Source organism: Cavia porcellus, unplaced genomic scaffold (assembly GCF_034190915.1).
Source record: "Cavia porcellus strain 051 isolate PalLab524CR breed Dunkin Hartley unplaced genomic scaffold, mCavPor4.1 scaffold_8, whole genome shotgun sequence".
NCBI classification, from domain to species: domain Eukaryota; kingdom Metazoa; phylum Chordata; class Mammalia; order Rodentia; family Caviidae; genus Cavia; species Cavia porcellus.
Genome location: NW_026947491.1, coordinates 51748868 through 51770674, shown reverse-complemented (window position 1 = coordinate 51770674; position 21807 = coordinate 51748868).

The window sequence follows — 21807 nt, the reverse complement described above, 5'->3', positions numbered from 1 at the left end:
TTTGCTATCTGTTCACCTAGAAAATGTCCATCAAGTTTTGGGTGGATCGGGGGATGAACTAAAAACATTATCAGGTCATCAGCATATGCATGAACAAATAGTAAGGCTGTATGGTATATGTGCTAGAGCTCAATGAAGGAGCAAAGTCATTTACCCCATAAGAGATTCATTATTAGGAGTTAGGTGTTTACAGATCATTGGAATGTGCGGAGGGGGAAGGACAGGAGCTGCCATGGGACTTACATGTAAGTTCGTGCCCTGAGGTCAGGAAACCGCCACTGCTGCCATCATTATTGCCTTCATAATTTCCTTTGTAGCCTTTGGTTGGCTGCTATAGGTGCTCACCTTAGGCCTGTTTCTTCTCAATCTCAACTGAGAAAATTAAAACTTCATTTCTTTTCACCCTCCAAATCTCACGAATGTGCATCTTACTTGCAGAATTAACTTGTACCTAGAATCATAGCTGCAACTGTTGGGATTATAATTTTTAGCTCTGAGTCCTAGAGTCCAGAGGACATTGAGAAAGAGATTGGAATTTCAGATCTCGCATAGATCATGCCACAGAATTGCTCAGATGGTTTTGAGTTAGGGTCCTGGGACTAGTGAATAAATGATGTGAGGAGTTAAGGAGGGGAGAGAGTTCAAAGGTAGGGATGCTTAAAAAATAATGCTTCTGTTTTCAAGGTGCTTAAGGAGATAAACTAATTCCTTATTAACAATCATAAATGCTGGGACATAAAACAATTCAACTGATTCTGAGAAAAGGAACACAGACATTTGGTGCTGTGGTGATCTGAAAAGGTTTTGAGAAGGAATTGAACATGGACCTAGGCTACAAAGTATGACTATATCCTGTTCCTTGGCTCAGGTGAAAGGAAGGAAGATGGCATTTCAGGGTCAGGGCTTGGCCTGAGTAGGAATAACTGTCTCAAGTTTTTGTTACTTGAATGTACATTCACGGATAATGACTGCATAACATCAACCTGAACCATATTTCAGGATCTAGCTGTAATACCTGAAGAGATTTTATTATCTGTCTCTGTATATTCTCAGTGTTTTCTAAAGCTGATTGTAAATGCATCACAATCTATTTTTATGTAAAGCTATTAGCATATTAGATTTTTGTTAATCCCTAATTACCTATTGCTGTGTTACTGATTACCACAATATTCAGCATATTGAAGCACCAGGCATTTATTATCTCACAGTTATTAAAGAGTCAGGAATCCAGGAGCAGCTGGGTGGTTCTGGCTCCAGGTTTCTCATGGGGCTACTGTCAAGCTGTTGACCACACTGAAGTCTTCTGTTGGGCTGAAGGATCCACTTTCAAGCTCATTCATGTGGACGCTGTCAGGAAACGTCAGTGTATCAACATATGGGTCTCAACTGGTGGAGGTCGTGACTTGGCAGCTGGCCATGCTGAGCAAGTAATCCATGAAAGTAAGGTAAGAGATGGGGCAATCAAGATGAATTCCAGTTTTGGAAGTCATGTGCCATCATTATGCTTTATTTGTTGGCTAACACATTAATCCTGGTACAATGCAGGAGGGGACCAGAAGGCTCATCCAAGGCCATCTTGAAGAAAGACCTCCACAGTTTTCATAATACCCAAATAAATTAGCATTGAGTAAGTAGTGTTTCCTTAAGGCAGAATTAGAGCAGCTCAATTGAGAATTATACACTCATAGAGTAGCTCTGAGACCCTGTTCTGGTTCAGTGATTCTGTATCTCCAGGAATTTTAGTATGATAATCAAAAGCATGCATTGGGAATTCATTTCATTATCAATGGGTCACTGAAATGTGAATATGCATTTTATAATTTCTAAATATTATAAATTGTAATATTATTGTAAATATATTTATCTACAAGCTAATGTTATTTTGTAATTGACCAAAAGTAGAAATTATAGCATGAAAGCAAATGCCTAAAGTTTGAAATCAGTTTTAACTGTAGCAACTGTCTTCTGTTTTTCTGTCAGATGGTACCATAAATACACACTTTCCTTGAATGAGCATTCTTGTTTGGTTCAAGGTATTATTAGGGTGAATATATTTGAATTAGGGAGTTATAGAGATACATTCGAGTATACATAGAAGGATTTTTGGGGGGATGAGCTTGATAAGATAGAGTCAATTGAATGCACTTATTTATGATTATGATTATCTAGGAATGAAAACGTAGAGAAAAAGCTTAAGCACTTACTGGCATGTAGGGAGTATGTGAGAAGAAACTAATTCCTTTGGCTTTAGGCTGTAGAAGTCTTATAGCATTTTTGTTACACGCATAAAGTCTATTTTTCCTTATTTAGATTTGAGTAAATGATAGATCTGTAAATTTGCAGTTGTCATTGTTACAAACTGAGCAAGAGACATCACGGTGGCCAAAACAGACATTTTCTGTCTCTTAACTACACAACTCAGTTCTTACTTTCATACAGCATGGCTGTTTCCTGAGCTGTGTGGTGAGCTGCATCTACTCAATACAAGACACACGTAACTCAAAACTCTGAAAAAAAATCAATATAAAATGGCTAGCAGTTCTGCTATTGGTTTATTGACTCTTTAAGAACATTGTAGAACCATAGAGAGTCTCCTTCTTATAATTTAGTCACAGATGGATTTAAGGGCATTTTTGAAAAAGAAGCTAAAGAGAAAAACTCAATGATTTCTGGGTTATCAAATTCCTGAAGGGAGACAAATATGTGGTCTAGGGGACCAAAGAAAGTTGTCTTAGATCTTAAAGTGCCATACAGCAATTACGCTTTCTCAAATTTTAGAAATCAACAAGCAAAATACAAAAAGAGAAAACTGAGTCTATAGATGATTTTTTTAAATAAATTTACCTTTATTAGTACATGTTTTCAGTACACAATGATTGTATTTATTGTGGGGAGCTGATACACACACCTAACACTTCTTAATTCTTTTTTTTTTTTTTTTGTCCAATAAAGCTTTTCTCCTTCCCTGCTTCCTTCCACTGTTCATTTCTTTTTCTATTTGCAAAAACTCTCTCCATTTTTTCCTCCCAATTCTTATTTTACATCTCCTTTTACTCCCTTCTTTCTCCACCTTCCCTTTCCCTCTTCTCTTTTGAAAAAGATTTTTTTCTACTTCCTATTATATATCTATTATTTTGCTCTTTTTATATTTTGTGTCTTGCATGTTGGAAAAACCATGAGATATTTAAGCTTCCACATATTATTTATTTTACTTAATATTATAGTCTTAAAGTGTATTCATTTACTGATAAATGACTGAACTTCTTCCTTCTTAATGCAGAATCATATCTGTGCGTAAATACCACATTTTCTTTATCAATTCATCTGTCGATGGACATATAAACCATTTCCAAATTAGCTATTATGAATTCTGCTGCTACAAATATGAGTATAATTTGTAATAAACCTAACTCTTTTGGGGAGATATCTAGAAGAGGAATCCTGGCCCAAATGGAATTTCTATTTTTAGTTTTTGAGGAACCTCTACACTGCTTTCTATTGTTGTTGTACTAGTTTACATTTCTGCTAATAATGTAGAGGAGTTCCTTTCCTTCTACAATCTTGTAAAATTTGTTATTATTTGATTTCTTGATGATAATAGTTCTTTCTTGAAGATAATACAATATATATTGTTCTAATTTGCACTTATCGAATAGCTAGAAATGTTGAACATTTTTTCATGTACTTACTGTTGGTACTTCTTCTGAGAAGTGTTTATTCATTTCAATTACTCATTTTTGACTGGGTCTTTTATTTTAAGGGGTCTAATTTTTCAGTTCTTTACAATCCTAAATTAATCAGTAGTGTGTGGGGTCATCGATAGTATGTACAATCCTAAACTCAGAGTAAATGCAACTATAAAAAATTGTTCCAGAGGCTGCAAACAAAATTTACCAAGATTTGGCAAGCAAAATTTACTAAGTGTTCAGTTTCCTCTTCATATTTTATTTTGATCTGTTGTCAACACTCATAGTGAAATCTTGTTTTCAAATAGCACGTAATAATCATCATAGTTTTTAAGGTGGGTAGAGAACACCGTCAAAAGTCAGTGTTTAATTGTTAAGTAATTCTGAACTGGGCTGCTTTTCTGAGCTGCTGGCTGTGTGGGATGGAAAGGCGCTAGGGAGGGCTCAGGAGCAAGTCTGGGAAAGGATTCAGCTTAGAGCCCAACACTGTGGAGCATTTGGCACCTTAGACATGTTACTTATTCTCCCTCCAATTCAGTTTTCTCTCCAGGTGTGAAATGAGCATCATAAATACTGCGGTAGAGGTAAATACTAAATGGGACAATATATCCATGTCTTGGCTACTATAAATAATGCTACAGTGAATATAGGAGTGCGGATATGATTTTCTTATGTTTGGATATACACCTGGACATGGGATTGATACCTCACATGGTAGCTTGATTTTTCGTTTTTTTTTTTCTTATATATAAACATCTGCACTGCCTTCCACAGCAGCTGCACCCATTTGCAATCCCATCAGCAATGTGTATGGGTTCTTCTTCTTCCACATGATTAACACTCATCATCTCTTGTCTTTTTGGTCATAGCCACCCTAATAGGTGTGAGATGATATCTCACTGTGGTTTTGATTTGTATTTCCCTGAGGATTTGTGATGTTACCACTTTTTCACACACCTGTTGGCCATTTGTATCTCTTCTTTGGAGAAATGTCTATTCATATCTTTACTTGGGTTTAACCAGATCATTTGTTTTTATAGTACTGAGCTATATGGATTCTTCATGTCTTAGATCTTAGCTCCTGACCAGGTGTATGATTCACACACATTTGATCCAATTTATAGCTGCCTTTTCATGCTATTGCTTGTTTCTTCACCAAATAAAAGCAATTTAGTTTGATGTAGTCTCACTTGTTGATTTTTGCTTTTGTTGACTGTGTTTTTTGGTGTCACATCCAAAAAGCCAAAATCAAGGGACTTTCCCTCTATGATTTATTTTAGGAGTTCTACAGTTGCAAGACTTATATTTAAGCTAAAATGTACAAACCAATCTAAATTTCTACTATAGATGATTGGGTAAAGATTGCAATATATGTTCCATTATACACGTTCAACTATTATTCTGCTTTTAAAAAGAAGACAAGGTAGATAAACCAGGAAGACACATTGAGTTGAACACAGGCAACACAGATAAAAGTTTCACAATCTCTCTTATATATGGGATCTTAAGAAATCAAACACACAAAAATTAGAATGTAAGGGTGGTTACAACAGGCAGCAAGGAGAGAGAAGGGAAAATAGAGAGAAATGAGTCAAAGTTTAAGTGATGTAGGATAAATACAGACCATGAGGGCTACAATTAAAATTGTTGTACAGTACACTAAAAATTTTTAAGAGAATATATTTCAGATGCTCTTATCACACAAAAAGATAACTGTGAGCCAACCATGGTGGCACATACCTGTAATTGCAGTACTTGGGAGGATGAGGCAGAAAGACTGTCATGAGTTCTAAGCCAATCTGAGGTATATAGCAAGACCTTGTGTCCAAAAAAACCACAATATAAAAAATGAAAAAAAAGTAACTGTGAGATGGTTGATACGGTAATTGACTTAACTGTAGTCATCACTTTACGATCTATACACATACCACAAATATCATAGTGTGCAATTTTAATACACACAATGAAAACTTTAATTAAACCTAATTAATGAAAATAAACAAGTAATGTTTCTAATCACTTTACAAATAGAAGGTACATAGAAATAGTCACTGATCTTCATCTGTAAACTGTAGGTAATAAAACGCTTATTTCATAAATCGTTGCAGGAATTGTGGTTGTTAATATATGAACAAAGAATGAGTATAGAGTCTTGCACTCCTTAAATATAAATAAATGTTAAGAGAGATTTACCCTACAGGAATGCTTATGCATGTGTTTTGGGTTTTTTTTAATTTTAAAAAGATTAACATAAAAGAGGACATAACAAACAGATTAGAACAGAACAATTTAAGCAACATAGTTTTTCACCACAAGACAACCCGACACGACAGTAGCTACCATACTGTCTCTTTCCTTGAAATATTTGAGTATACCTTCATACACTATCGTATCAAACATAACAAGACAGTGTAAAACCATTCAAGAGAATGAAAGTATTACAGCAGAGTATTCAGAACCAACTAACAGAAAATGAACAGTGGTTACTATATTATCTCCCTGTCCATAAAAAATTTTGTTTATACTATCACATATAATAAAATCCAATAAGACACAACATGATAGAACCAATGGAGACAGAAGAACACAAGCTTGGTAGGACTTCAAAACAAGATGGTATTAAATCAACACTAGCTATTATAATGTCTTATTTTCTTCAAAAAAGCTGTTAATACCATCACAGATAATAAAATCAAACAACCCAGAACAAAACCATTCCAACTAATGAATGAAAATATTATAAGGCTTCAAAGCAATATAATGGGGAATCATGATTACTATATACTTTTATGTATTCTTACCATTTCTTACACTAGGGAGACTATATGGTATTTATACATGTGAGTTTGATTTATTTCGCTTATGAGTATGGTCTCAAGCTGTGCCCATTTATTGATAAATATCTCAATGTGATCATTCTTTATAGCTGAGTACTCCACTATATAAAAATACCACAACTTTTTATTCATTCCTCAGTTGATGGACATTTAGGTTGTTTCCAAGATCTGGCTATTACAAATTGTACTGCTATAAACATGGGTGCACATATATCACTGTGGTATGATGGCTTCAGTTCTTCTGGGAATATACCTAGAAGTGGAATAGCTGGGTCAAATGGGACTTCCAATCCCAGCTTTTGAGAAATCTCCAGACTGACCTCCACAATGGTTGTACCAGTCTACACTCCCACCAACAGTTCAGGAGAATTCCTTTTCCCCCACAGCCTCTCCAGCATTTGTTGTTGTTAGTTTTCTTGAACCTGGCCATTCTTTCAGAAGTGAGATAGAATCTCAGTGTGGTTTAAACTTGCATTTCTCTAATGAATAATGATGATGAACATTTTTTCATGTATTCATTTCATGCATGTTTTTTGAAAAATAACTGTATACTTTATTTTGCTTTATTTTCTAAATCTTTTTTTTTATTGTATCAGGCATTAAATTTACAACCACTTACCAGGCAGGCACTTATGTCACTGAGCTAAATCCCTGATCCCTAAATCCTTGTATAGACTAGAAAAGAACCAAGTTATTACTTTGGAAGAAGCACAAAATAAAAAAGTTCTGGTTCTGCCACATGTCCCAAAACCTATATGATTGATGTATTCTAATATAACACTATTTAATTAACATAGTAAACATTATCAAATTCCCTAAGTTCTGAAATTGAGATCATCTAGTCACTAAGTTTGCTTTGTTTTATTTGACCTTCCAAGCACCTGTCTTGAGTTCCACTTTCTAAGGCTCCCTCTTCCTCTCTGCATGAATTGGGTTTACCCACCTTGGGTAACCTCCTCAGGTAGTTCTCTTCTCCTAAACCTTTCCAAATATCCCATACTTAAAATGATCCATAAACATTTGTTTAACCTGAATTAAAAAATTGAGATTTACTGCGATTTGAGGCTGGCTTCAATTCTTTTCAAACTCTTATCGAGCTAGGTACTGCTTCCAAAAGCTTCTTCCTGAGAAGGTAGTTTCCCCATTATGAGGAACTGTCCGCTCGAAACAAGGTAAAGTAAATGGTAGAGTGTAGTGGTCTTCGCTTGAAATAGAGTCCCAATTTAAACAAAATGATTATGAACAATGAATATCTAATATTTGCTGTGCTGATGTATAAGAAAGTAAATACTGATTCATAGAGCTCTGTACTGTCTCTTTGCTTTTGCCCATCAATAGATGGTCAAATCATTATAGTAAGTTTAGCCACCATGACATATTGATGTATAGACTAAAGAATTTTCTGCTTCTAATTTGTCACTATTTAGTTGTGACAAATTTTTAAAAGCAGCACTGTCCAAACTAGAAGTAATCTTCTATATTCTCTGTATCAGGGGATATAGATTTGGGTACACATTTCATGGATCAAAAATGGCAGTATCTTCAATCACAGAAGTTCGTGTCTTTTCAATCACAGTAATGGAAAGCTGATAGTTCATTCATGCTCAGAAGACCAAGGATCCTCCTTTCTCATTGCCCTAACAGCTTTAAGATCTGCCCGCACCCACTTATCTCATCCACTGGCCTCATCCTGTCTGCTTATCTCAGTGCACATTCTGAGCAACAGGACGAGAAAGGGGTGCAGTAAGGCACCCATCCCTCCTTTTAAGAATACATTTCACTGAGGCAAAAAGATTGTTGAGAGTTCCAGGCCAGCCGGGGCCACAAAGTGAGCCCAAGTTCAGCCTGAACTGCATAGCAAAACTCTGTCTCAAAGAAACCCAAAAAAAGAATACATGTCAGAAGTTCCACACATCTCCACACCCTGTTCTTTACATCTCATAGGTCAGTGCTTAGTCATGTAACCACACTTGCCTGAAAGATAAATTTTGAAATGATCTTAAATCTTTGTTATTGGATCCAGGTGCACAGCTAAAAATTCTTTGTTTTTTGTTTTTTTGGGGTTGGAGTAAGTAGGAGAGAGAAAGAGAGAGAGAATAAAAGAAAGAAGAAAGGGAGGGAGGGAAAAAAGAAGACAGAGACACAGAGAGAATATCGAAGCATGATTATCCCTGCCACAATATTTTAGAAATCTAAACATGAAAAGATTTTGCAAAGGCTTTTTGGAATTAAGAGGTGTAACAACTAAGTCTAGTACAAAAATAATTATTGTGGATAGAAGCAATGTGAATGAGGAGAAACACAAAGCTCATTCAAAACATTACAAATATCTCTTCAATATCTTTTTTGCTCTAACATGAGTTTTCTAAAACCATGTTTATTGTTAAATGTCAACTGGACAAACTCTCCTAATTTTTATTGCCATAATTTATGTATTTGAGATTTATTTAATGCAGATTTTCTTAGAACAAAGTTCATCACAAAATTTGGAGGCTAGATTTACTTCACCGAGCCTTCAGAAAAGAAACTTTTTTACGAAATTCATTATGAATGCCATTCATCTGTGTGTATTACAGTTTACTCACCTACAGCAATGAGATATTTAGTCCATGAAATATTACTCTTTGAAATAAGTGAAGCAGAATGTAGGAACCCAATGCTAAGTTGGAGGTAAATGGTACACTGGAAAGTGTACGGGGTGATGTGCCAAGGGAGAGGCTCTGGCTTTGAATTCTCTTCATGCCAGCCAGTCATGTGCTGCGGTTGAGTACATCCTTCAATATGAGATTTACATGTTGATGGCATTTGTAAATGGGTCACTTAGGAGATAACTAGATAAAATCCTATGGTAGTATCGGTGGTATTATAAGAGGAGGAAGAGAGACCCAAACCTGTATCCTTGCCATGTGATGCCCTCTGTCATGTTATGATGCATCAACAATGCCATTCTCAGATGCCATGTTTCTATGACTTTCAAGTCTCCAGACTTTAAGAAATAAGCATCTGATTTTTATAAATTACCCAGTCTTGAGTATTCTGTTAAAGTAGAAGAAAACAGACTCAAGTCATCACTCGATAATCACTAAAAAGTTAATTGGCTTGAAAGAGGTGCAAGTGGAAATCTCAGTGCCCAAAGAATTAACATTTTATGATGAGTCAGTAGAATATAGAGTCTAACAGCACTATCAGCACTATCACGGAACCTGTACTGAAAAGGATGAACATAGTTCCTTAAAAAGAAATTCCACGAATACCATTGGCCCAGTCTTGCTGTAATTGGTCCAATACTGGTTGGGGCTTATTAAAAATATTTACAGGCAAATTGTGATCTCTTTACCAGTAGGTATCTCATGAAACCACAGGTTTGTCCTTTTGTTAAAATGAACTATTTCTCTTCTTATTTCTCATGATGTTTGAAGAACAGTCTTAATCTTTTAAGACTAAGTCCAAAGATGGACTTCTTTAATCCATCTCCTGTGCATGAAGCCTGAAAATTATTAATCTGTTGATTCCATTTCTGAAAGGTTTGTATTGCAAAAGTGTGTGTGAAATATAAAGTGGTATAATACTAATTATTCAACATAGTAGTCATTCACAAAATAGATGTTTATAAAGAGATGACCATGTGCCAAAATAATGGAACCTATGGATTAATGGCTTAAAATGGATTACTATATAAAGCACTGGCCTTGTTCTGAAAGGTAACAGCACAGTGGGTAAGATCATCACATACACAGAGAGCTACAAATAAAAGCAGGTGGACCATGATAGGAAAATGCAGTGAAAAGAGCCAACCAGGCAGTCAGAAGTGAGAGTTGAAGTAGGTGAAGGAAGAAAATAAAAAAAAAAAACCAGTGTAACAGGTAATTAACAAAGATTTGGGACTGTGAGCTCAGAATTATGGCTTTTCTGCATAAAACATAATGGGGTGACATTATTTAACAATATGACACTGGTTAATATGTTCATAATAATATGATAGATATTTATCTTTATTTTAGCCTCTCTAAAGTAATATCAGCTTCTAAAAAAAATTATGACACAGTCAAGGAACAAACCTGTCTCATTTCTCTCTTATTTTTCAATTTCCAATTAAAATGCCTCTAGCCAAGAACACTTCTGACAAAGTGCAATGACCTTGTTTGAAAGGAGAATAACTAAGATGAATAAGGGATGACATAAGATATTTCAAAATTCAATTGAAACATTCTTCTAGTGAAAATATGCACGGAAGAAATATTTTGACTATCATGCAAAATTCTTTTTGGGCACATACTTTAAGGACTGAACATCCACTTTCTCACTTCTAGCCAACAGGGAGCTGCCAGGGAATTTCAGGTATAACCAAGTTAAGTTTGTACCATGTGGTGCACAAGAAAACCTAAACTGTTTCTATTTCTTAGGACAAAAGCCTGAGTTATCTTGAAATGATCTCATGGGCTGTGAATTCCAGAACTTGAATGAAAGAGAATAATCCTGTCTTTAAATTTATATCTCAAAAGAGAGCCTAAAGAGCAAACTACTCTCTTTAGACAGCTCTTTCTCAAGATGCCAGAGAAAAAACAAATGGAAAATAAAATCAAGACCATCAGAAGTTATTTCATCCTCTGCCACCCTTCAGAAAACCAGATGAAAACAAAAAGATGCAAATTACAATAAAGAAAGAGTCAAAAATGTGTCTTTTTCCCCAAAACAAACAGTATTTCAAACACTATTTTGATTATGGTATGGAATGGTTTTCATGGTTTCTTTTCATTGTTCTTTTTTTGTTCATTTCTTTTCAACATAAAAGGAATTGACTTGTTTCCTGGAATCTTTTCCCTTTAAATTTACTTCACCCATTTTTATGTGTCATGAAGTTGACCAAACATTGAATAAATTTAAACATGAGTCACCATAAGGTCCTATTTTTTGAGAGTAGAGATGGCCAGAGCTAAGGCTTTATGTTCACTATGGGAGAATTGATTCTTTTTCTGCTGTTTTTTCTCAAGAAAAATCAGTTCAATCTCTGTGGAGCTGCACTTTCCCACAAATCTCAAATTCTGAGGGTAAGACAGTCTAAGGAAATCCAGCTCTCACAAAAACCATTTCTTTCGTCTGCCTGAAGCTAGAGCTATGGAAATTACACACTTAAACATCTCTGATTATCTTCAGGGCAAACAAAAATAATATCGATGAAACAATCTATTTTAAATAACAGTACTTTTAAATATAGATGTATTGGGAAAAGTCTTCAAAAGTTTGTATTTGCAAATGTTTCTAGATTTGCAAAAATGCTTTGGTCTTTGATTCCAAATATGTAATACATTTTATTTGACAATTCAAGGAAAGTAAAATAAGAAGCTTTTCAGTCTAATTGAATTTAATGATTTACCCTGTAGGTGTTTGGTGAGTATGGGGTGGTGGTGGATGGGGCAGGGGGGCCGAGGGGGAGATGGTGGTAAAGGTGATGATGGTGGTGATGGTAGTTTTCATATTGGAATTATCTTTAGATTTGTCTTGGCTTAGTTTGGTTTTGACTTGAGGGTTAGAAAATAAATGATGAACTGGAAGCAATGCAACTGTCCTGGCTTATTTTGGGAACCACAAACCTCACATTTTCACTAGAAACATTCCCTATTAGTAGTAAGTCCACAAAAAATGTGATCTTTGGTGGCCATAACATAGTATTTCTAGAGAAATGCAAGTAAAATTGCATGTAAATAGCACAGTATTAGAAATAGCACAAAATGGAATTAAAGTTTTATTTATTAATTGTATGGCCTTGGGTAAGATACTAGATTTCTTCTATAATTTCATCTTTATTCAGAAAATGGCAATAATATCTATCACTTTGGTTTTTGCAAGGTTCGAAGTAATTAATAAATGTAAAAGGTCTAGTCTATAATGAGCAGTAATACACATTAATTCTCTCTCCTCTGCCATGAATTTTTGTGATTTTTTCAGTTTTTGTTCAGTAGAATCAGTCTATCTTGATAGAATAGAATTAAATGTCTTTAGACTAATAAAACATTATCAGATAATCCTAAAATTAATTAAATATGAGACCTTGCTCCAATTTCACAATTCTTTGTTAAACAGACATACAAGACTTAATATGTAAAGAGAATGGAGTTTCCTCATAGACAGGCCTAACACACATCCAAACATTTCATTGTTGTTCTGTCCCATTCAGGACATCACCACATCGTTTGTTCAATCAATGTCTGCTCTCCAAAAGAAAAAATTGATTAGATATTGCTTCTTAATAGCATATAAAGCTTCACTCTGAGTCACTAATTTGGAATTAAAAAAGCAATTTTTGGTGTAAGTAATGCTTCTATTCTATCCTTTTCCAAGAAAAGAATGCTTCATCTAATAACCTGTGTCTTGAGATAAATGAATGCATTAAAGTTCTTAACACCCTTTTGATAGACTACAAATGGTCACAATACAGGACAATATTTGAACGGTAATGATTTGTGCTTTCTTCTTAAGTATAAGCTGATTGCAAAGGCTCCTGGACCAAAAGAAGTAAATAGCTAAAGGGGTCATGAATCTTAATAGCTTCCAAATCAGAAAGATCTGCAACTTATATGCTCTGACTGGAGTGTGAATGGAATGTATAAATATTAATAGATCTGGCTGAGCCTCTGCAGACAGGCTGTCTAAAATTTCACAGTGGGAAGATTGAAGTTGCAGTGTACAGAGCAGACGTGAGGCTCCCTCCTGGAAATGAACTGTCAGCATGTGTGTAAATACATTTTTCCTGAAGCGATATTTAACACTCAATGCTGTCCTGGCACCCAGCAACACTATGCATCCATATTTAACTCAGTCTGTTATTTAGCATTATGAACATGCATACCAGGTCCATCTCTGGAAACACAAAGACAAGCTACCCTAGTTTGAGTCTCAAAATACTCTGCAGAGTACAACTTTGGAAGTAACACTGTCTCTCTGGAAAACTCTGAAACAACATCTAACCCATCACCCTGTGACTCACTGACTGCTGGGGCATGACTGTGTTCTGCAACTTTCAAGACGGATTTTGTTCTCGGATAGAACACAGTGTTAGAGATGGGGTTCATGAAAATAGAATGATTCGGCTTTGTAAATACTCAACACAGTGAACTGCAAACAACATTAATAAAATAGTGTCATAAAAAGAAAATTATTTTTAAAAGAGGAAGGTCTACATTTTTGTCTTTTCTAACCCATCGCCTCCTGCAAAGAATAATGTCTGTGTATTAGTTTTTCTGTACTTTTTTTTATCTGAAAATCAAGCTCATCTAACTATTCACAGATGAAAGGAAAGAAAGAAGGAATGGAAAATGAAGGGTTTTTTTGAAATAGTAAAGATAATTTGGTCAAGTTTAAAAAAACAATCCAAACTCTCCTTTGTGCTGTCAATATTTGTGAAGAAGATGAAAATGCATTGAGATGTTTGTTATTGTGGTGTTTTAAGGATAATTTTGCTCATGAAAGTAATAAGATATTGATTTAAAATTTTCTAAATTCTTTGGTCACCTTGAACAAAACCAAAGCCAAAAATTTTTCCAACAGACAACTTCCCCTTACACACACACGCGCGCGCGCACACACACACACACACACACACACACATATACGCGCACACACACGCCATATCCATCATTGTGTTTCTTCAAGTAAAAGAGGTGAAGAAGCCCTTGGGAAAATCAAATGCTTGTCATTCAAACATTTTGCATTGGATTACTGATAAAGATTTATTTTTTTAAAAGTCATCACCAATTTGGAGCCTCCAAAAGAACTTAGTCTTAGATTTTTCAAGCTCAAAGGCTTCAGTGGGCATTCAAACCAACAAGGTCATGCTTAGCACCTTTTGACATACAAATGAAGATAATTTAAAAATAAGCAGTCTCTACCTCCAGAAAAATTCAGACTGAAAACAAAATCTGAATCCAAGCAACACTGAGTGTAACAATCACAATCATCCTAAGTACTGTGCCTTGGTCTGGCTAATATGAGGCACCAATGCGTTATCCACAGCCTTACCTGCAGGATGTGCGCGATTTTACAAATGAGCTTCTGGAAACTGTGCGAGAGTCATAGTCTTTCAACTTTATTTCTTTGTTTTCTTCCCCAATACATCCTAACACTTTAGATTCATGTTCCTCTATCTCTGCCAGAACTCCCCTAGTGCCTCTGATACATCGTTGCAGAACTGAACAAGCTCCTTTATAAAACTCTCATAAAACTAATCATTAATAGTAATCACCCCTCACTTACCTGCTTGCTGCCTGTAGGATTTTTAAAGCTAGTACCTGTGTGAACATGCAGCTGAGACTACACTTTTACTAATAACTTCCCACTTCCAGTTTTCCAAGAAAATTCCAATTGTACTGAAAAGTGTCAAGTAGGAACACAACACCAACGCTGACCTAGTTAACCCTCATTTACAATCAAATCCTAGAGTGATTAGTCTCTCAGTCATACCCGAAATTACAGAGCTGTGAAAGCACACCTGCACCTCAGAGCTTTCCACCTTCAGCCTGCTGACTGCAATAAAAGAATGATACTCAAAAGTCACCGTGGAATGCTTTCTGTTTTAATGACAGTCGTCAAGGGTCTCACATCACTCTAGCTTTTTGTATTTGCAGTCACACTTTATTTGTGAAATACCTGTCTTTACCATAATGACTTCTGAAACTTGCTTCTTTCTATTTCAGTGATGTGTAGCACACAGATGTCATTTTTATTCCCAGATTTAGACTTCTTGACTACGCAAAGACAGTTTTAACTTTGTATGTGGCCTCTTTCAATATGTATCAATGCCTTTGTTCATGACTTGGTTACTGGAATAAAAATATATGGTTAATATATGTTCCATTTCTTAAATACACATAAATCAGTGGTTCTTCAGCATGGAATTAAATTTTTGATGATTATGATTGCAAATCAGTGTATTCCAAGCAAAGGTTTTGGGTAGTTGTTCTGAGCACTTTTGAAGTCTGTAGAAAACACACTGAATTGAGTAACAAATGTCAGTTGCCCTAAAAAAAAAAAAAAAAAAAAAAAAACCTTTCACAGTCATGTTTTTTAAATTGTGCAAAGCAGATATTTTTGCAGGTTGGAAGGGAATGAGTTGAAAATTTGTTCGGATGAGTAACTAAAAACACTACAATACCAACAACTCACAAGGTTATCATGCAGAAAGTATTTAGAAATAATAAGCTAAGCAAATAGTCAACACAACATGAATGTGATTAACTGACTGTGTCACCTTGAGTAAGAAATGCTCAACTAAATTAGATCAGTATATTTCTGGGTGTGACTGAAGAGATTTCCTGAAATTAGAAGACCTACCCCAGGTATGAGTGACAATAATGAGCAGGCTTGCCACCTGAATAGAAAAAAGGGGAAATGAAGAAGGAAACCATGCTTCCATTTCTTTGAAGGAGCTCCAGGCTTCACCTTTACCTTGGATGTCAACTACTGGTTTCCAGGGCAGACTCTACAGCTTCCATCACAGACCTTTTGGCCTCCTGATACAGACTTGCACGGGACATGACAATGAGCTCCAGGTCTTTGACTATATCCTTTGGGTCTCCAGCACACAGGCAGTCTTTTTGCATTCTTCTACACCTGATTCTTCAGGCTGCCATTGGAAACCTAGCTTGTAAATTCTGATATATTTATATATCTTGCATTAAATCTGTTTCTCAGGTAAGCACTGATTGATACAATGGATTAATCAGTACCTTTACCTTTTGAAACATACAAGTGTTTGTTCAAGTGATCAAGTTTAATAAATTGCAGGACTCCACTCATTTATTTTCTTGTCATAAAGTGGTTGGAATTCAGCCGAATGTCTTCAGCACATTCCAAGAGGCTTTGGAGTTAAAATACAAAACTGGGAATTGCTTTCATAGGCTTAAGAGAGAGAAAAGGAAATTCTTCCTCATTTATCCCAAAATTCATGGCTGGCAGCCATATAGCAAACAAAATAAATAAAAGATAAGTTAACAACAAAAAAATAACAAATAAATTTAATCAAAGCTTTACATGACACAAACACCTTCAGAAATGAAGATTTACAACCCATAGAAAATTGTGTGTTTTGATTCTTAGTGTTTAAAAAATAAGTTGAATTGTGTATACTTGAAGTTTACAGTATAATTTTGTAGGCTCTGTATCGATAGTAAAATGGTTACAAAAATGAAGCATAATAACATCTGTCATCTCACAAAGTTACTTTTTTTGACAAGAGCTGCTAAAATCTACTTATTTAACAAAAATATCTAACTACAATACAACTATATAACTTCAGTTCTCGTATTGTACATTAAATCTCTACACCTGTTCCTCCTACATGCCTGCTGTTTTGTATATACCCTCCTCTCTCCCATCACCATCTCCACTCACAACTGGGGTAACTGCCACTTCCACCTCTATCTCTGCATATTTGACATTTAAAATTATTTTCATATATAAGTGCAATTGCACAATAATTTCTGTGCCTCACTTACTTCATTTAGCATAATATCTTCAACATTCATCCACGTTATGACAAATTACAAAATTTCTATCACACTGAGATTGTGTGCATTATTTGCTTAGCTTTTTGTTTCTAAGTCCTTTTCATTGCACGATAAACTTGTGAGTTGTTGATATTGTAGTGTTTTTAGTTGCTCATATATGTGCACATTCACACATGTCACATTTTCTTTATCTGTCTATGAGCATGTAGGTTGTTTCTATATTTAACTGTTGTAAATAATGCTGCAGTGAACATGGAAGTCCGAGGAACATGGAGGTTATCGAGTGTAATCCAGAACAGGGATTGCTGAGTTATATGGTAATCCTATTTTTAATTTCATTGACACAATTATAGGACCATCACAGTGTATTTGGCTTCCTTTTTCCTAGTATTCTCACCAACATTGTTTATATCTTGTGATTTTTGTTGTTTTTGTCTTTTTGAGACAGGGTCTTTCTATGCAGTTCAGGCTGGTCTTGAGCTCACTTTGTAGCCCAGGCTGGTCTTGAATTTGCAATGATCTTCCTGCCTCAGCCTCCCCAGTGCTGGGATTACAGGCGTGAGTCACTACGCCCGGCTATTTTGTGTTTTTTTTATAACAGTCATCCTTACATGTATGCAGTAATAGCTCATGGTGGTTTTAATGTGCCCTTCCTTGGGGATTAGTGATGCTGAGCACTTTTTCTTAGACCTATTGGCCTTCTTATATCTTCTTTGGAGAAGTGTCTATTGATCCTTTGCCTGTTTTTAAATTGGGTTATTTTTTTCTGCTATTGAATTGTAGGAGTCTCTTATAAATTTTGGTTGTTGTTCTCTTATGAGGTACATAGTTTGTGTATTTTTTTCCTGGTTTATATGTTGCCTGATTATGAGCCTGATCATTTTACTGCTTCTTTGCTTTTCACTTTGATGTAGTGCCATTTCTTTATTTATTTGCATTCATGAGTTTTGGGTGTAATATCCCAAAAATATCATTGCCAAAAACAAAGTTAAGAGGTTTTCTACAGAAAGATTGTATGACTTAATGGTAATAAACTGGGAGGAACTTAGCAAGGTCTGTTTGTTCAGATGCTCCTGGCCTCTCTGTCTAACAACATCCTTTTATCTTGGGGAAATGATAAGGTATCTTTCATACGAGCTCTTTAAGAGAGATCAGAGAAATGTTTCTGCAGTTTTCTCAATTTCCTTCAGGTTAAAATTCTCAGTATGGCAAGATTTCATGGTTCAGGATAGCATTTCCTAAACTCTGTCAGTGGTAAGGGACTCTTTAATTCTCAGATTGCCACAAACTCTGCTACTCTCATTCTAGTTGCCAATCCTACAAAACTGCTGAATTAATTTTTTATAATTCTTTTCAGATTTTAAAATATATTTTACAGAGTTCTTTTCGAGCACATAAGCACAGTGTTTAAGCAGAAACACACATTAGTTTCTCAGAAACTAAGCCAAACAGTACTTTATGTCTATGTAACACTACAGAGCCTCTGTTTACATATAAATTAGTACACACACATCAAATGAAAGGTCATGACTTTTATTTACTGTTGTTAAGTTGCATACAGTGACTTAATATTCATTTCAATAATTAGTATGCCTGAATCTGTATTCCTTTCAATGGTAACTTTTAAGTAGATTCACCTTTATTGTTTATCTTCATTTTTTACTAAATATTGATCATATGTAAAAAAAATTAAGGTTTTTTTCACAACTTTGAGATATTGTAATTCAACCATATTTTTGTGAAGCAAAGACAGGTTGTGTTTTTGTTATTAATGGTATTTTAATGCCATTATAATATTTCTGTTTCTCAAACAAGGCTAGCAAAAGGGTTGACTATTTGCTGATGGCTACATAGAGCCAGACAAGTAAATAGAACTCAGCTTTCTATTGTACAAAGGATAAATTAAGGATCAAAGAGAAGAAACAATTTTTCTGCAATCACTTGACTGAGAAAGGCTGAGAAGAACTCCTTTCTTTTGCTCCAAAGTTCTTTCTTTTAACCACTAAAGCCCCCTTTTCAATGTAATCAGACAAAAATCATAAAAAATATGTGAAAAAAACCATAATACCTGCCAGTCATGGTGCACACTTGTAATCCCAGCCACAGGAGGATCTCAAGATTAAGGCCAACTTGATCAGCTTAGGTAAATCATATCTCAAAATTAAATCTATTTATGCATATATACACACAATATATGTGTATATTTATATATACATATGTATGTACATATGTATATGTGTGTATATATATGTATATATATATGTAAATATATATATATATGAAAGCTACAGGTGTAACTCAGTGGTAGAGCACTTGCAGACAGATACTTCAAAAATAAACCGAGAATTCTGAACCTCTTCCAAGTCTAAGTCAATTACACTCGACAAAAATGAAATGACTTCCCAAACTATGAGCCAAGGTCTATTGCTTGTAATTTAAAAAAATAATAATATCGAGGAAGCTACTAGTAACCTTTACTGGAAGAAAGTTGAAGCACCTGACTATTCCTTTCTTGCTAACAACTGTTAATCACGCACAAGTCTAGGAGACATGGACATAGAAGAGAGTGTAAGCCACATAACTGAAACTTACAAAATGAGAGCAACTGAAGTAAAGAAACAACTCCATGAAGCTGCAAAGAAACTCAAATCAGAAATAATCTCCCAGGTAAAACAATAAATGATAAACATAATGAAAGAAATGCTGAACACGTGTAAAGAACACATAGTTTAAAAAATAGAGGATCACATCCAAACAATGCAAACTCTGAACAGACAATATAAGAAAGAATTAGAATGCATGAAAAAGATTCAAAAGGATATGCAGGAAATAAAAAATTCCATGGAAAGCTGGCAAAACTATCTCAATGAATGTGAAGGTAGACTTTCAGACTTCAAGGACAAGATTGTGACTAGCAAACAGAAAAAGGAAAGATCTTTTAAAAATAACAAAGAATCAAGAAATAAGAATTTGACAGTTGCAAGATGATGCAAAGAAAAACAATATAATACTGATAGGTGTAAATGAAAAAGAAGGTGAAACACCAATGATATGAAAAGATTATTTACCGAAGTAATAGCAGAAAATTTCCCAAACATGGGAAAGAAAATTGACATACAGATAAGTGAAGCCTACAGGACTCCAATTAGCCATAACCAAAATAAATCTACACTCAGACATATAATAATCAACATCTCAAAATTCAATATACTAACACAATATTAAAAGCTGTTAGAGAAAATAAACAAATCAACTATAAAGGAAATCCCATCAGAGTCACAGCAGACTTTTCAACGCAATGAATTCAAGAAGAGCATAAAGGATTCCAAGTCCTAAAGGAAAATAACTTTCAACCCAGATTAATGTATACTGCAAAGCTATCCTTCAAAATAGATGGACAAAAAAAAAATAGATAGGCAAGTAAGATACTTCCACAACAAAGAACAGCTGAAGAACTTCATGATCACCAAACCAACCCTACAAAGATACTGAAAGATATTCTAGATAGACATAAAAATAACAATTTCAAAAAGACCAAGAGAAAAAAAAACAAGCAAGTCAAACAACTAAACAGAAGGGAAAGGTAAAGAAACAGTAGCAGAAAGATAATATGGTAAAAATACACCAATATATATCACTTATAACCATTAATATAAAATCAATTCACTCCTTAAAAGAAACAGACTGACAGAATGGATTAAGAAACAACATCCAACTATATGCTGTATACAAGCAACTCTACCCCAAAAGGAAATTCATAGACTGAAATTCAAACGATAGAAAACAAAACTTAGTGCAACAGGAACCAAAAAAAAAAAAAAAATGAGAGGTAGCTATTCTGTTTGCAGACAATGTGAACTTCAAACCAAGAATAATCAAAAGAAGTAAAGTCACTACATACTGATTAGGGAACATTTTCAAGAGAAAGAAATAACAATCTTAAATATACATGCATCAAATATGGGAGCATTCAGCCATGTAAAACAAATATTAATAGAAATGAAAAATCATATAAGTAACAACACAATTATAACAGGAGACCTTAACACTATTGACACACAGAGACAGATCAACTAGACAAAAATCAGCAAATAAATAACAGAACTGAATCAAACTTGTAAACAAATGAAGTTAGTAGTTGTGCACAGAGTGTTCCACTGAACATCAGAATATACATTCTTCTCAGCTTCACATGAGACATTCTCTAAAATAGACCATATACTAGCCCATAGAATATGCTTAAGTAAATGCAAAAGAATCAAAATTATCCCATGCATATTATCTGATCATAGTGCCATCAAACTGGGTATTAATGACAAAAGAAACTTCAAAAACTCCATAAAAACATTGAAATTGAATAATACACTCCTGAACAGTCAATGGGTCACAGAGTAAATTAAAGAAGAAATTAAACAATATCTATAAGCAAACAAAAATACAAATACAACGTACCAAAATCTGTGGGATGCAATGGAAGCAATCCTCAGAGATAAATTAGTTGTGATGAATTCCCACACGAGAAAAACACGATGAACACAAATAAAAAACCTGATGCTACACCTCAAACATCTAGAAAAGGAAGTGTTGGGAGCCGCAGCCCCGAGCCCGGTCGCCTCACTTGGCGGACGTGAGGCCTGTAGTAAAGAGTAAAGCCTGAGGTAGATTACCCCTCCCATCGAGCACGTTAGTTTCCTGCTTACCGCGTAAGCAACCCGCTCAACAATATAGTCTGCCTGGCAACTGATGATGTTAGCCAATCAGCTTGCCTTGCTTACTTTAACA